Genomic DNA, 15368 nt, shown 5'->3' with positions numbered 1-15368 from the left:
TTATTATTATTCTTATATTGTACCAAATACAGTGCTTGGTATTCAATCGATTGTATTTATTGAGCTCTTACTGTGTGCAGAGCACTGTACTAAGCACTTTGTTCATTCATTCAATCATATTTATTGAGTGCTTACTGTGTGCAGAGCACTGTACTAAGCGCTTGGGAAGTACAAGTTGGCAACATAGAGAGACGGTCCCTACCCAGCAGCGGGCTCACAGTCTAGAAGGGGGAGACAGACAACAAAACAAAACATATTAACAAAATAAAATAAATAGAATAGTAAATATGTACAAGTAAAATAGAGTAATAAATCTGTACAAACATATATACAGGTGCTGTGGGGAGGGGAAGGAGTAGGGCGGGGGGGATGGGGAGGGGGAGAGGAAGGAGGGGGCTCAGTCTGGGACTTGGGAGAGTGCAATATAACGGAGTTGGTAGACACGTTCCCTTCCCAAGGGCTTAACAGATTAGCACCGTTATTAGTATGGCCAGGAGAAAAATCTCTCCATTTTAGATCCCCCGAATTCAGTGCCAAGAGTCTCTCCTGCTGACCCCGAGGCAAAGTCCCCTTGGCGGTTTCACCCCTGCTCTTTTCTGCTCCCACTCCTCATTACCAGGTCCCTGTGGTCGACTTTTCCTCTGCTCCCCCTCCCCTCCCATTTACCTTGACTTACTCCCTTAGCTCTACCAACCCCCCGGCCACGGCACTTGTGTATATATGTACATATTTATAATTCTATTCATTTATATTAATGATGTGTATATATCTAGAATTCTATTTATTGATATTGATGCCACTGATGCGTGCTTACTTGGTTTGATGCCTGTCTCCCCGCTTCTAGACTGTGAGTCCGTTGTGGGAAGGGATTCCCTTCCCCACAGCACCTGTATATCATCATCATCATCAATCGTATTTATTGAGCGCTTACTATGTGCAGAGCACTGTACTAAGCGCTTGGAAAGTACAAATTGGCAACATATAGAGACAGTCCTTACCCAATAAATATGTACAAACATATATACATATATACAGGTATATATAGTCATATACAATAAATATGAATGAATGAATGAATGAATGAAAGAAAGGGCACATATGTTTGTACATATTTATTACTCTATTTATTTATTCATTTATTTTACTTGTACATATCTATTCTATTTATTTTATTTTGTTAGTATGTTTGGTTTTGTTCTCTGTCTCCCCCTTTTAGACTGTGAGCCCACTGTTGGGTAGGGACTGTCTCTATATGTTGCCAATTTGTACTTCCCAAGCGCTTAGTACAGTGCTCTGCACACAGTAAGCGCTCAATAAATACGATTGATGATGATGATGATGATTCATTCATTCAATTGGATTTATTCATTCAATTGCATTTATTGAGCGCTTCCTGTGTGCAGAGCACTGGACTAAGCGCTTGGGAAGTACAAGTTGGCAACAGAGACAGTCCCTACCCAACAGTGGGCTCACAGTCTAGAACGGGGAGACAGAGAACAAAATCAAACATACTAACAAAATAAAATAAATAGAATAGATATGTACAAGTAAAATAAATAGAGTAATAAATATTAAGAGCTTACTATGAGCCAAGCACTATGGTGGATACAAGCAAATCAGGTTGGACACAGGCTGTCATTCATCCAATCGTATTTATTGAGCGCTTACTGTGTGCACAGCGCTGTACTAAGCGTTTGGAAAGTACCATTTAGCAACAAATAGAAACAATCCCTACCCAATAACGGGCTCGCAGTCTAGAAGGGGGAGACAGAGAACAAAACAAAACATATTAACAAATAAAATCAATAGAATAAATATGTATAAATAAAATAAATTAATAGAGTAATAAATATTAAGAACTTACTATGAGCCAAGCACTACGGTGGATACAAGCAAATCAGGTTGGACACAGGCTGTCATTCATTCAATCATATTTATTGAGCACTTACTGTGTGCAGAGCACTGTACTAAGCATTTGGAAAGTACAATTTAGCAACAAATAGAGACAATCCCTACCCAATAACGGGCTCACAGTCTAGAAGGGGGAGACAGAGAACAAAACAAAACATATTAACAAATAAAATCAATAGAATAAATATGTACAAATAAAATAAATAGAGTAATAAATATTAAGAGCTTACTATGAGCCAAGCACTACGGTGGATACAAGCAAATCAGGTTGGACACAGGCTGTCATTCATTCAATCATATTTATGGAGCGATTACTGTGTGCAGAGCACTGTACTAAGCGTTTGGAAAGTACAGTTTAGCAACAGAGACAATCCCTACCCAATAACGGGCTCACAGTCTAGAAGGGGGAGACAGAGAACAAAACAAAACATATTAACAAAATCAATAGAATAAATATGTACAAATAAAATAAATAGAGTAATAAATATTAAGAGCTTACTATGAGCCAAGCACTACGGTGGATACAAGCAAATCAGGTTGGACACAGGCTGTCATTCATTCAATCGTATTTATTGAGCGCTTACTGTGTGCAGAGCACTGTACTAAGCATTTGGAAAGTACAATTTAGCAACAAATAGAGACAATCCCTACCCAATAACGGGCTCACAGTCTAGAAGGGGGGAAACAGACTACAAAGCAAAACAAAATCAAGTAGACAGGCCTCAGTAGCATCAATATAAATAGAACTATAGATATATGCACATCATTAATAAATGGAATAATAAATATGTTCGTATACACAAGTGCTGTAGGGTGGGGAGGGGGGTAGAGCAGAGGGAGGGAGTAGGGGCGATGGGGAGGAGAGGAGGAGCAGCGGAAAATGGGGGCTTAGTCTGGGAAGGCCTCCTGGAGGAGGTGAGCTTGTCTCCACTGACCGCAGGGACCCGGTAATGAGGAGTGGGAGTAGAAAAGATCAGGGTTAAAACCGCCAAGGGGACTTTGCCTCGGGGTCAGCGGGAAAGACTCTTGGCACTGAATTCGGGGGATCTAGAATGGAGAGATTTTTCTCCTGGCCATACTAATAACTGTGCTAATCTGTTAAACCCTTGGGAAGGGAACGTGGCTACCAACTCCGTTATATTGCACTCTCCCAAGTCCCAGACTGAACCCCCTCCTTCCTCTCCCCCCCAGTGCCTGTATATATGTTTGTACAGATTTATTACTCTATTTTACTTGTACATATTTACTATTCTATTTATTTTATTTTGTTAATGTTTGGTTTTGTTGTCTGTCTCCCCCTTCCAGACTGTGAGCCCGCTGTTGGGTAGGGACCGTCTCTCTACGTTGCCAACTTGTACTTCCCAAGCACTTAGTCCAGTGCTCTGCACACAGTAAGCGCTCAATAAATACGAATGAATGAATGAATGAATGAATGAATGAATGAATGAATGAAGAGACTTTTCTCCTGGCCATACTAATAACAGTGCCAATCTGCTAAGCCCTTGGAAAGGGAACGGGTCTACCAACTCCATTATATTGTAGACTGTGAGCCCGTTGTTGGGTAGGGACCGTCTCTATATGTCCCCAACTTGTACTTCCCAAGCACTTTGTACAGTGCTCTGCACACAGTAAGTGCTCAATAAATACGATTGAATACATGAATATTGTAATAATAATAATAATAATGGGATTTATTAAGCACTTACTATGTGCAAAGCACTGTTCTGAGCGCTGGGGAGGTTACAAGGTGATCAGGTGGTCCCACGGGGGGCTCACAGTCTTAATCCCCATTTTCCAGATGAGGTTACTGAAGCACAGATTCGCCCAAAGTCACACAGCTGACAAATGGCGGAGCTGAGATTTGAACCCATGACCTCTGTCTCCAAAGCCTCTGACTCTTTCCATTGAGCCACACGGCTTGTACTCTCCCAAGTGCTTAGTACAATGCTCTGCACACAGTAAGAGCTCAATAAATACGACAAATTGAGTACCAAGCACTGTATTCGGCACCATATACAGTATTGTATGCAACATAAGCAGCTTAGTACAGTGCTCTGCACACAGTAAGCGCTCAATAAATACGACTGAATGAAAGACCAACGGGTTAACACTTGTCAGGAAGCTGCTGTTTCTGACACAAGACAATAAGCGGGTCAAGGAGAGACAGCCCCGCTCACCAGCCTTGAAGCTTTCCTGGCCATCCTTCCCCAAGAGAAGCAGCGTGGCTCAGTGGAAAGAGCCCGGGCTTTGGAATCAGAGGTCATGGGTTCAAATCCCGGCTCTGCCCATTGTCAGCTTTGTGACTTTGGACAAGTCACTTCACTTCCCTGGGCCTCAGTTCCCTCATCTGTAAAAAGGGGATGAAGACTGGGAGCCCCCCGTGGGACAACCTGATCACCTTGTACCTCCCCAGCGCTTAGAACAGTGCCTGGCACATAGTAAGCGCTTAATAAATGTCATTATTATTATTATTATTATTATTATTCCCACTTTTCCCACTCTACCGTACTCAGCATTCCTTGGGTGTGTTGCGACACCAGGTGGTAGATCTTGATATTGCAAGGAGAAAGGCGAGTCAGGGGAAGTTGGCAAGTGGGGCTTCTTTTAACGGATTTGATAATAATAATAATAATAATAATAATAATAATAATAATAATAATAATAATAATAATGGCATTTATTAAGGGCTTACTGTGTGCCAAGCACTGTTCTAAGCACTGGGGAAGTACAAGGTGATCAGGCTGTCCCACTGGGGGCTCACCGTCTTCATCCCCATTTTCCAGATGAGGTCACCGAGGCCCAGAGAAGTGAATCGACTTGCCCAAAGTCACACAACTGACAATTGGCGGATCCGGGATTTGAACCCATGACCTCTGACTCCAAAGCCTGGGCTCTTTCCACTGAGCCACACTGTTTCTCTGCTTAAGCACTTATTCAGTCATATTTATTGAGCACTTGCTGTTTGCAAAGCACTGTACGAAGCTCTTGGAAGAGTACAATATAACAATAAACAAGCACATTCCCTCCCACAACGAGCTTACAGCTAGAGGAGGAGACGGATATCAATATAAATACATAAATTACAGATGTGTAATAATAATAATAACGGCGTTTATTAAGCACTTACTATGTGGAAAGCACTGTTCTAAGCGCTGGGGAGGTTACAAGGTGATCAGGTTGTCCCACTCGGGGCTCACAGTCTTAATCCCCATTTTACAGATGGGGGAACTGAGGCACAGAGAAGTGAAGTGACTTGCCCAAAGTCACCCAGCTGATGTGTACATAAATGCTGTGGGGCATCTATATTTTTATTTTTTAATGGCATTTTTTCAGCGCTTACTATGTGGCAGACACTGTACTAAGCGCTGGGATAGATACAAGCCCATCATATTGGACACACTCCATGTCCCACATGGGGCACACAGTCTTCATCCCCATTTTACAGATGAGGTAACTGAAGCACAGAGAAGTTATATGACTTGCCCAGGGTCACACAGCAGACAAGTGGCAGAACTGGGATTAGACCCGAGGTCTTCTGGCTTCCAGGCCTTTGCTCTATCCATTAGGCCATACTGCTTCTAAGATTAGTCCAAAAAAGATTCCTGGAGGAAGACGGAATTGACATACAATATAACAGGAAAAGGAGACAGTACAGTAAACAAGATTAGGGAAGCTATTTTATGTCTATGGGATACCTGGGCAAAGATTTGGAGGCAGGAGAGGGAATGGGTGAAAAGAAAGCTATTCAGCCGGTGTGGATGAAACTATCAGTCATATTTTATCAAGGGTATGCAGAGCACCATTCTTGAAACTTGGAAAAGTCCAAGACAAATTAGACATGGGCCCTGTCCTTTAGTGGCTTACAATCGATTAGGGAAGACAGGAGCAGAGAACCGAGAGAGTAAAACTGTAATCATAAGCTGGCAGACTCTAGAGAACAAAATAACTATGATAAAAGCAGCAGACATGGAAGTTCTTCCTTCTATCCAACTTGAGTTTTTCCTTCTGCAGCTTAAACAATTATTATTATCATTGCACTTGTTAAATGCTTCCCAAATGACAAGCACTGTTCTAAGCACTGGGGTAGGATACAGATGAATCAGGTCAGACCGAGTCCCTGTCCCACATACAGTAGCATGGCCTAGTGAAAGAGCATGGGTCTAGGAATTAGAGAACCCGGGTTCTAATCCTGGCTCCACCTCTTGTCTGCTGTGTGACCTCTGGCAACCCACTTAATTTCTCTGGGTGTTAGTTACCTCATCTGAAAAATAGATATTAAGCCTGGGAGCCCTATGTGGGACAAAGAAGCAGCATGGCTCAGTGGAAAGAACTCGGGCTTTGGAGTCAGAGGTCATGGGTTCAAATCCCTGCTCTGCCACTTGTCAGCTGTGTGACTTTGGGCAAGTCACTTAACTTCTGTGGGCCTCAGTTACCTCATCTGTCAAATGGGGATTAAGACTGTGAGGCCCCAGTGGGACAACCTGATCACCTTGTAACCTCCCCAGCACTTAGAACAGTGCTTTGCACATAGTAAGTGCTTAATAAATGCCATTAAAAAAAACAAACCATGGACTGTGCCCAACACGATGATCTTGTATCTACCCCACTGCTAGTCCAACACGATGATCATGTATCTACCCCACTGCTTAGTACAGTGCCTGGCACATAGTAAGTGCTTAACAAATACCATTTTAAAAAGTATGTTTTCAGTAAACTCCTATGCCAGTAAACAACTAAACTCTCTGGAGGCTCATGGATAGATCTGCAGTACATTGTCTGGCACATAGCAAGCCCTTAACAAATACCATTACAAAAAAAAACCTGTCAGTTTAAATAGGAGGGAGAACACATGTTGGATCCCCATTTTTCAGATGATGAAACTGAGGTAAAGAGAAGTGAAGAGGTTTGCCCAATTCACACAGCAGGCAAGTGGCAAAGCTGAGCTTAGGACCCAGGTCCTCTAACTCCCGGGCCTGTGCTCTTTCCATCTGCTGCACCTCCGACTTCTTTCTTCTGGTGATCGATCAATCAATCAAACCGGATTATTCTATTTTCAGTAAAACAGCTGTCGGCCATCCCTTAATTATACCTTGCAAATATGGTACGGAATTTGAAGATCATTTTCAGTCCCCTGTCTTGTCTTCTCTTTCCAAGTCTAAAGAATTCAAGTTTTTAGGGGGTTTTTTGATGGTATTTGTTAAGCGCTTACTATGTGCAAAGCACTGTTCTAAGCGCTGAGGGGGGATGCAAGGTGATCAGGTTGTCCCACGGGGGGCTCACAGTCTTTTCATTCATTCATTCAATCATATTTATTGAGCGCTTACTGTGTGCGGAGCACTGTACTAAGCTCTTGGGAAGTACAAGTTGGCAACATAGAGAGACGGTCCCTACCCAACAGCGGGCTCACAGTCTAGAAGGGGGAGACAGACAACAAAACAAAACATATTAACAAAATAAAATAAATAGAATAAATATGTACAAGTAAAGTAAATAAATAGAGTAATAAATATGTCCAAACATATATGCATATATACAGGTGCCGTGGGGAGGGGAAGGAGGTAAAGTGGGGGGGATGGGGAGGGGGAGAAAGGAGGGGGCTCAGTCTGGGAAGGCCTCCTGGAGGAGGTGAATTTCACTTCTCTGGGCCTCAGTTCCCTCATCAGGAAAATGGGGAATAATAATAATAATAATGATAACATTTATTAAGTGCCTACTATGTGCAAACCACTGTTCTAAGCAGGAACTGAGGCACAAAGAAGTGAAGTGACGTGCTCAAAGTCACACAGCCAACAGTTGGCGGAGCCAGGATTTGAACCCATGACCTCTGGCTCCAAAGCCCGGGCTCTTTCCACTGAGCCACACTGCTTCTCTAGCCTTCTTGGTAGACAGCTGGGGTTCTAGGCCTCAGAGGGGACGGAGACATTGGTGGAGCTGGGACCTCCCCATATGGCTCCCAGTCTTCTGCTCTTCGATCTAGATCGGCTTCCCCAATCTAGTATGCGTAGGGGGACCCCTGAGAGTGAGCTGCTCTTTGGGAGAAAGTCCTCTGCAGCAGAAGACGCTCAAAGAAAGGAAGGAACAGGGATAATGATAACAATAATAATAATTATGGTACCTGTTAAGTGCTTACTCTGTGCCAGGCACCGTGCTATTTATTTATTCATTTTACTTGTACATATCTATTCTATTTATTCTATTTTGTTAGTATGTTTGGTTTTGTTCTCTGTCTCCCCCTTTTAGACTGTGAGCCCACTGTTGGGTAGGGACTGTCTCTATATGTTGCCAATTTGTACTTCCCAAGTGCTTAGTACAGTGCTCTGCACATAGTAAGCGCTCAATAAATATGATTGATGATGATGATGATCCAAGCAAATAGGGTTGGACCCAGTCCCTGTCCCACGTGGGGCTCACAGTCTCAATCCCCATTTAACAGATGAGAAAACTGAGGCCCAGGGAAGTGAAGTGACTTGCCCAAGGTCACAGAGCAGACAAGTGGCAGAGCCGGGATTAGAACCCATGACCTCCTGACTCCCAATCCCGGGCTCTATCCACTATGCCATCCTAGAAGGGTAGAACTTGGAAGTGGCAGAGATAGTCAAAATGGAAAGCAGTAGGGACTGTGGGTATGTGACAGAAGAAAAGAAAGGGGTAGGAACTGAGATAATAACCACTTGTCAGCTGTGTGACTTTGGGCAAGTCACTTCACTTCTCTGTGCCTCAGTTCCCTCATCTGTAAAATGGGGACTAAGACTGTGAGCCCCACGAGGGACAACTTGATCACCTTGTATCCTCCCCAGCACTTAGAACAGTGCTTTGCACATAGTAAGTGCTTAACAAATGCCATCATTAATAACTGTGGTATTTGTTAAGCACTTACTATGTGCTGAGCGTTGTTCCCAGTGCCGGGATAGATATAAGGTTATCAGGTTGGACGCAGCTCCTGTTCCACATGAGGCTTACAATCTTAATCCCATTTTACAAATGTGGTAACTGAGGCACAGAGAAGTTAAGTGACTTGCCCAAGGCCACACAGCAGGCATATGGTGGAGCTGGGATTAGAGCATATGTCCTCTGACCTCCAGGCCAATGCTCTTTCCACAAGGCCACCCTGCTTCTCAAAGTACTGGGCTCATCCAGGATTTGAACCAGGGACCAAGCGAGAATCATACTTTTTCGGTAGTATTTCTTAAGCACTTACGAGAAGTCAGGTACTATTCTAAGTGTTGGGGTAGGTACCAGATAATCATAACAACTGCAGTACTTGTTAAGCATTTACTATGTTTCAAATACTGTATTAAGCACTGGAGTAGATACATGATCATCAGGTGGAAAACAGGTGAGGCTCACAGGCTAAGTAGAAGGGAGAACATGTACTGAACCCCAATTTTACAATGAGGAAACCGAGAAGTTAAGTGAAGTTAAGAAGTAAAGGTCACACAGTAATCTGGTGGTGGAGCTAGGATTAGAATTGTGATCCTCTGGCTCCCAGGCTAGATGGCTTCTCATTTAACTTCAATCATTCAATCATATTTATTGAGCGCTTACTGTGTGCAGAGCACTGTACTAAGCTCTTGGGAAGTACAAATTGGCAACATATAGAGATGATCCCTACCCAACAGTGGGCTCACAGTCTAGAAGGCCTCAGGGCCTTCCCTGGGCCTCAGTTTCCTCATCTATAAAATGGGGATTAACTATCTGTTCTCCCTCCTCCTTAGGCTGAGAACCCCATGGGGCTGTGTTCCACCTATTATCGTGTATCTACCCCTGTGCTTAATATAGCATTTGGAACATAGTAAATGCCTAACAAATACTACAGTTGTTGTGATCATCAATCGCAGCTCAACTAGAGAGCTGTACAAATCACCTCCCACTTCCCCTTTTCCCCCAACTCCTCCTGCAGGTGGTTCTGTCACCATAAAATACAGTTTGGGGCTGTAATAGGTTCAAGTTAACATTATTTCTTCTTTCCTAAAATACCTAGGAAAAATGTTCTGGGGATAAAAATTGACCTCGCTCCGTCCAGCACCATCCTTTGAAAACTAACTCCTTATGCTAAATTTTATCCACCCCATGGACTTTCCCAGGAAAACAGCCGAGAGCTTGTTTTGTAGTCTTCCTTGAGCAAGCTTCCAAATATACTCATTCTGTACCTTGGCCAGTTCCTCTGGGTGGATTTGTAGAGTTTACAGGGGCTTTAAAAATGCATAGCTCACTGGGGAAGGGGGGACAAAAAAGCAAGTGCGGTATCAGTCTTCAAAGAGAAAAATCAGTGCATCTGACTACCAGCCAGGATATGTCAGCTTCATATACAACAGGGGCAGAAAATATCAAGCAGAAAATAATGAGTAGCATTGGTGCTGATGTAGAACCCATCGTTGGTTCACTTCCCTTTCCCAAACACTGCATTCTCCACAAGTTCTTGGTCATGCAGACAATTTTTGTTCACTCCTCCACTGGAGGTTTCTTTGAGAACATTGATCAGTTCTATTTATTGAGGACTTACTGTGTGAAGAGCACTGTACTAAGTGCTTTAGAGAATCCAGTAAAATAGAATTGGTAGACATGCCCCCTGCCCACAGTGAGCTTACAGTCTAGAGGGAGAAATAGACATTACTATCTTGAGACCTCTGAGTTTCTAATCAATCAATCAATCAATCGCATTTATTGAGCCCTTACTGTGTGCAGAGCACTGTACTACGCGCTTGGGAAGTACAAGTTGTCAACATATAGAGACAGTCCCTACCCAACAGTGGGCTCACAGTCTAGAAGGGGGAGACAGAGAACAAAACAAAACATATTAACAAAATAAAATAGAGTAGATATGTACAAGTAAAATAAATAAATAGAGTAATAATGATTCATCCATCCACCCTTTAGACCCTTGCTAGTTTCATCTGAAGGGACGGTAGGTGTCTATACATATCCAAGGGGCCGGAGTCTTTGACCAGAGGAGTGTGAAATGGAAATCCAGAAGTGAGAGTCAATCAATCAATCCTATTTATTGAACACTTCCTGTGTTTAGAGCACTGTATTAAGCACTTCAGAGAGTACAGTTTAACAGAATTGTTAGATATGTCCCCTGCCCACAGTGAGCTTACAGTCTAGAGGGGCTTATAGTCTGGAGAGTCCCCTGGTTCCTCCAGGAATTGACGTGAATTTTACTCAGATAGTGAATAAGGTATTGAAGAGATGAACAGGGCAAGGACGGTGAATCCAAGAGCAGTTCCTGATTACCAGGATGGTTTTGCTGTTGAACGCGTCAGTCTCCCCAACTCCCTTCCCCAAAAACACAAGCCATAGAAGATACTCAAGCAAGAAGAGCCCTTTTCCCCAGATTATTTCCTTCCAGGTCTCTCCCCGGGAGCTTTCTGGGTCATTCCTCCCAGAGGGGAAGATCAAGAATCCATTGGAAATCACCCTTCCTCTCCCTCTGCCGTCCACATTATTCTCTCCCAGAACTAAATGTGATGGTTCTAGGGATTACTGTTTTCTGATTGATCCTGGGGTGGAGAGGCCAATGTGGGCACTGGGACAGTTTTGTCTTGTACCTGCTTACCTCGGGATAGGGGTAATCCCAGCCCCTTTGCCTAATCTGACTGTCTTGCTAAGCCTCCATTTTCTTTCCATAAAGGACTTTCCTGTTTTGAGCAATACTATACGGTCAGCAACTCAGAGGGTTTCTGTCACGCACCCAACCCCAGCCCATCTCTCCCACCTCCAAACTCTTGGACTCTCCTACAGGAGTCCACGAATCTCTCCCTCACTCTGCCTGAGACACAGATTCATCACTAGAGGAACATCCCTGGACCCTGTCTTTCCACCATAAACAATATCCATCATTAAACCATTGAGAGACTGAGGCTGAATGCCACTTTAACCAGGCAGGGATCTATTATTCCCCCAACCCCAGTTCTTCCGATCCCTTCCTCAGTGGCCTGTATAAAATGAAGTCTACTAGATTGTAGCAAAGATTGAATTCCGGACAAGCACTGGGTCTTTCCAACTCTAATTAAAAAAGCAGGAGCCTCCATGTCTTAGTGGAAAAGGCATAATCATCAGCAACTAATAATAATAATGATGACATTTGTTAAGCGCTTACTATGTGCAAAGCACTGTTCTAAGCACTGGGGGGATACAAGGTGATCAGGTTGTCCCACGTGGGGCTCACAGTCTTCATCCCCATTTTATAGATGAGGTAACTGAGGCTCTGAGAAGTTAAGTGACTTGCCCAAGGTCACAAGGCAGACATGTGGCAGAGCTGGGATTCGAACCCATGACCTCTGACTCCAAAGCCCAGGCTCTTTCCTCTGAGCCACGCTGCTTCTCAGAGCCCTTTTGGTTGCAAACCTTTTTCTCACATCCCTCTCTCTCCCAGCCATTTAGCCTGGGAAAGAGTCACTAATCTCCTGGTGGCTGATTATTAATTTGTATCTACCCCAGAGCTTAGAACAGTGCTTGGCACAAAGCAAACACCATAATTATTATTATTATTATTATTATTATTATTATTATTATTATTATTATTATTATTATTATTATTATTATGTGGGACACTATCCTTGTCCCAGGTGGGGCTCACAGTCTTAATAGGAGGGAGAACTGGTATTGAATCTCCATCATATTGATGAGGGAACTGAGGCACAGAGAAGTGAAGTGACTTGCCCATGGTCACACAATGGGCAAGTTGAAGAGCCGGGAGGAAAGACAGGGCCCAGGGCCTGTGCTCCTTTCACTAGGCCACACTTCTCCTCACTATTAAAAGGTAGGGATAGAGTCAAACTCTGCAACGAAATCTGCAAATAATCCTCAAAATCTAAAGTCCTCTGGGCTTTCTTCATTTCTGCTTAGACTTTGCAGTTTTGGAAGATGCTGACCAAACTCCTTTCCTTCCCCTTCAGAGATACCTAAAATGGACACAGGTTCAACCTCCCACTATCGATACCAATCAATAGTTACATTTATTCAGCACTTCTAATGTACACTGTTCACGTACTAAGAGTTGGGAAGGATAAATGGAGATCACGTCAGACAATCCCTAGCCCACATGAGACTCACAAACTCTAATGGCAGGCCAATAGGGGAAAAAAATAATGGGCAAAAATGAACCTGAAAATAGATAAAGGCAATGTTTCATTTCTCATCTTCCTGTTCAAATCCCAGTCACCCTGGCTGACACTCATATGGCCTCAGCATATTCTAAAAGTCTGGAAGGCTGGCTTTTGTCATATTGGAGAGGCAGAGAATGGAGGCAACCACATACTTCAAAACCCTTCTGGTGTTACATTGCATGTGTTTTTGGGGGGTGGTTTTATTTGTTATGCACTTACTATGGACCAGGCACAGTAATAATAATAAGAATAATAATAATAATGTCATTTATTAAGAGCTTACTACGTGGAAAGCACTGTTCTAAGCGCTGGGGAGGTTACAAGGTAACCACTACGGGAGATTCAAGGTAATCAGTATGGACCCAGCCCATGTCCCACATGGGGTTCACAATCTTAATCCCAATTTTACAGATGAGGTAACTGTGGCACAGAGAAGTTAGGTGATTTGCCCAAGATCACACAGCAGACAGGACTAGTTTCTGCTTAAGTCACTCTCCTCGCACTTTCTCCGATCCTTTCTTATAGTGCCACCTTTAAATATTTGACCTGATCAACTTAAATGCACTTAGAGACAAAAGCTCCTTTCAATATTAAGAAGCCGTGCTGTGGGGCTGTTCGAGGTTTCTTGAAGGCCGCACTTAGGTGGAATTGCTGATTAGATCAAGAACAGAGAACCGAAACAACACTCACAGCTTCAGAGCAAACTTTACTGGAAAATGAACTTTTCAATAACTGTGGTATTTGTTAAGCACTTACTATGTGCCAAGCACTGTTCCAAGCACTGGGGAAGATACAGAATAATCATCTTAGACCCCATCCTTGTCCCACGTGGGTTTACAGTATAAGTAGGAGGGAGAATAGCTGAGGACACTGAGGCATAGAGAAGTTAAGTGACTTGCCCAAGGTCACCCAACAGGCAAGTGGCAGAGTCAGGATTAGAACCCTGCTCCTCTGAGTCTTTTTCCCGAGTCCTTTTTCCACCAGGCCATGCTGCTGGATTTTACATCGTCTAAAGCCAGTAATTAACTTTCCCTTAATAAAGTGGTCACTGCAGTTACTAAGTGTATCGGGTACCACTAAGAGTGTGATAGAATGCTATTTAGTGTTTCTGGTGTCACTAAATGCATTCTCCTATTAGTATTTTTTATCATTGTTATTATATTTGTTAGGCATTTACTGTGTGTCAAGCACTGTTTTAAATGCTGGGGTAGATACAAATCAATCAGGTTGGGCAGTCTCTGTCCCATATGGGGCTCGTAGTTTAAGAAGGAGGGAGAACAGGCAATTAATCCCCATTTTACAGTTGAGGAAACAGAGGCACAGAGAAGTTAAGTGAATTTGCCCAGGGCCACGCAGCAAACAACTGGCAGAGCAGGGATTAGAACCCAGGTCCCCTGACACCCAGTCCTGTGCTCTTTCCACTGGGCCAAGCTGCTTCTCTTCTACACCAAAGAATTGCTTTGGTAAACTTAATATATACCAAAAGTGATGCTACTCATTTTCATCACCATAACGATCTTGCGATAAGAATAACATGGACTTTTCTGCCTAGGATATGAAGATTTAGAGGGATTTAGAGGGAAATTTGGACAGAAAGCCATGGAAGAACAGAGGGCCATAATGCTTCCCTGAATCCATTACAACAAGATGAAACTCTGCAGGAATGTTTGCTTCAAAAGCTTATTTCAAGTAGAATCATAGGATTGCCTTGGCAACACAGTTTTGCTAATGCTCATTAGCATTGCAAAGGGAATCAATTGCAACACTGTTAGTGTTTACTGGAAACTGAACTTGAATTATTCTTTGTTTATAATAATTGCCATCTTTGTTAAGCACATATCATGTATTAGGGGAGGTGATATAGTACAATCGGATATAGACCCCACAGAGTCCTTGTTCATTTCACTCATTCAATTGTATTTATTGAGCGCTTACTGTGTGCAAAGCATTGTACTAAGCACTTGAAAGAGTATACAATATAACAATAAACAGACACAGTCCCTGCCCATGACAAGTTTATAGTCCCTGTTCCACATGGGGCTCACGGACTAAGTGAGGGGGAGAACAGGTATTTAAGGCTCAGAGAAGTGAAGTGACTTCTCCAAGGTCACCCAGCAGGTAAGGGGCAGAGGCAGGATTGGAACCCAGGTCTCCTGACTCTCAGGCTCTCACTCTTTTCAGTAGGCCATGCTACTTCTCTGTTTCATGGATCCAAGAGCCATGCCAACAAGCTAGAGAATATTAAGAGACGTGTCAAGACAATGCAGGCTGTTTGAAATAAGCCTCTGGGTTTCCCACGTCAATCTTGAATTTGATTCGATGTGAGTAAAGCCGGGTGCTCTTTTGTTT

Source organism: Tachyglossus aculeatus, chromosome 22, assembly GCF_015852505.1.
Source record: "Tachyglossus aculeatus isolate mTacAcu1 chromosome 22, mTacAcu1.pri, whole genome shotgun sequence".
Taxonomy (NCBI): domain Eukaryota; kingdom Metazoa; phylum Chordata; class Mammalia; order Monotremata; family Tachyglossidae; genus Tachyglossus; species Tachyglossus aculeatus.
Note: the sequence above shows the minus strand (reverse complement) of the source record.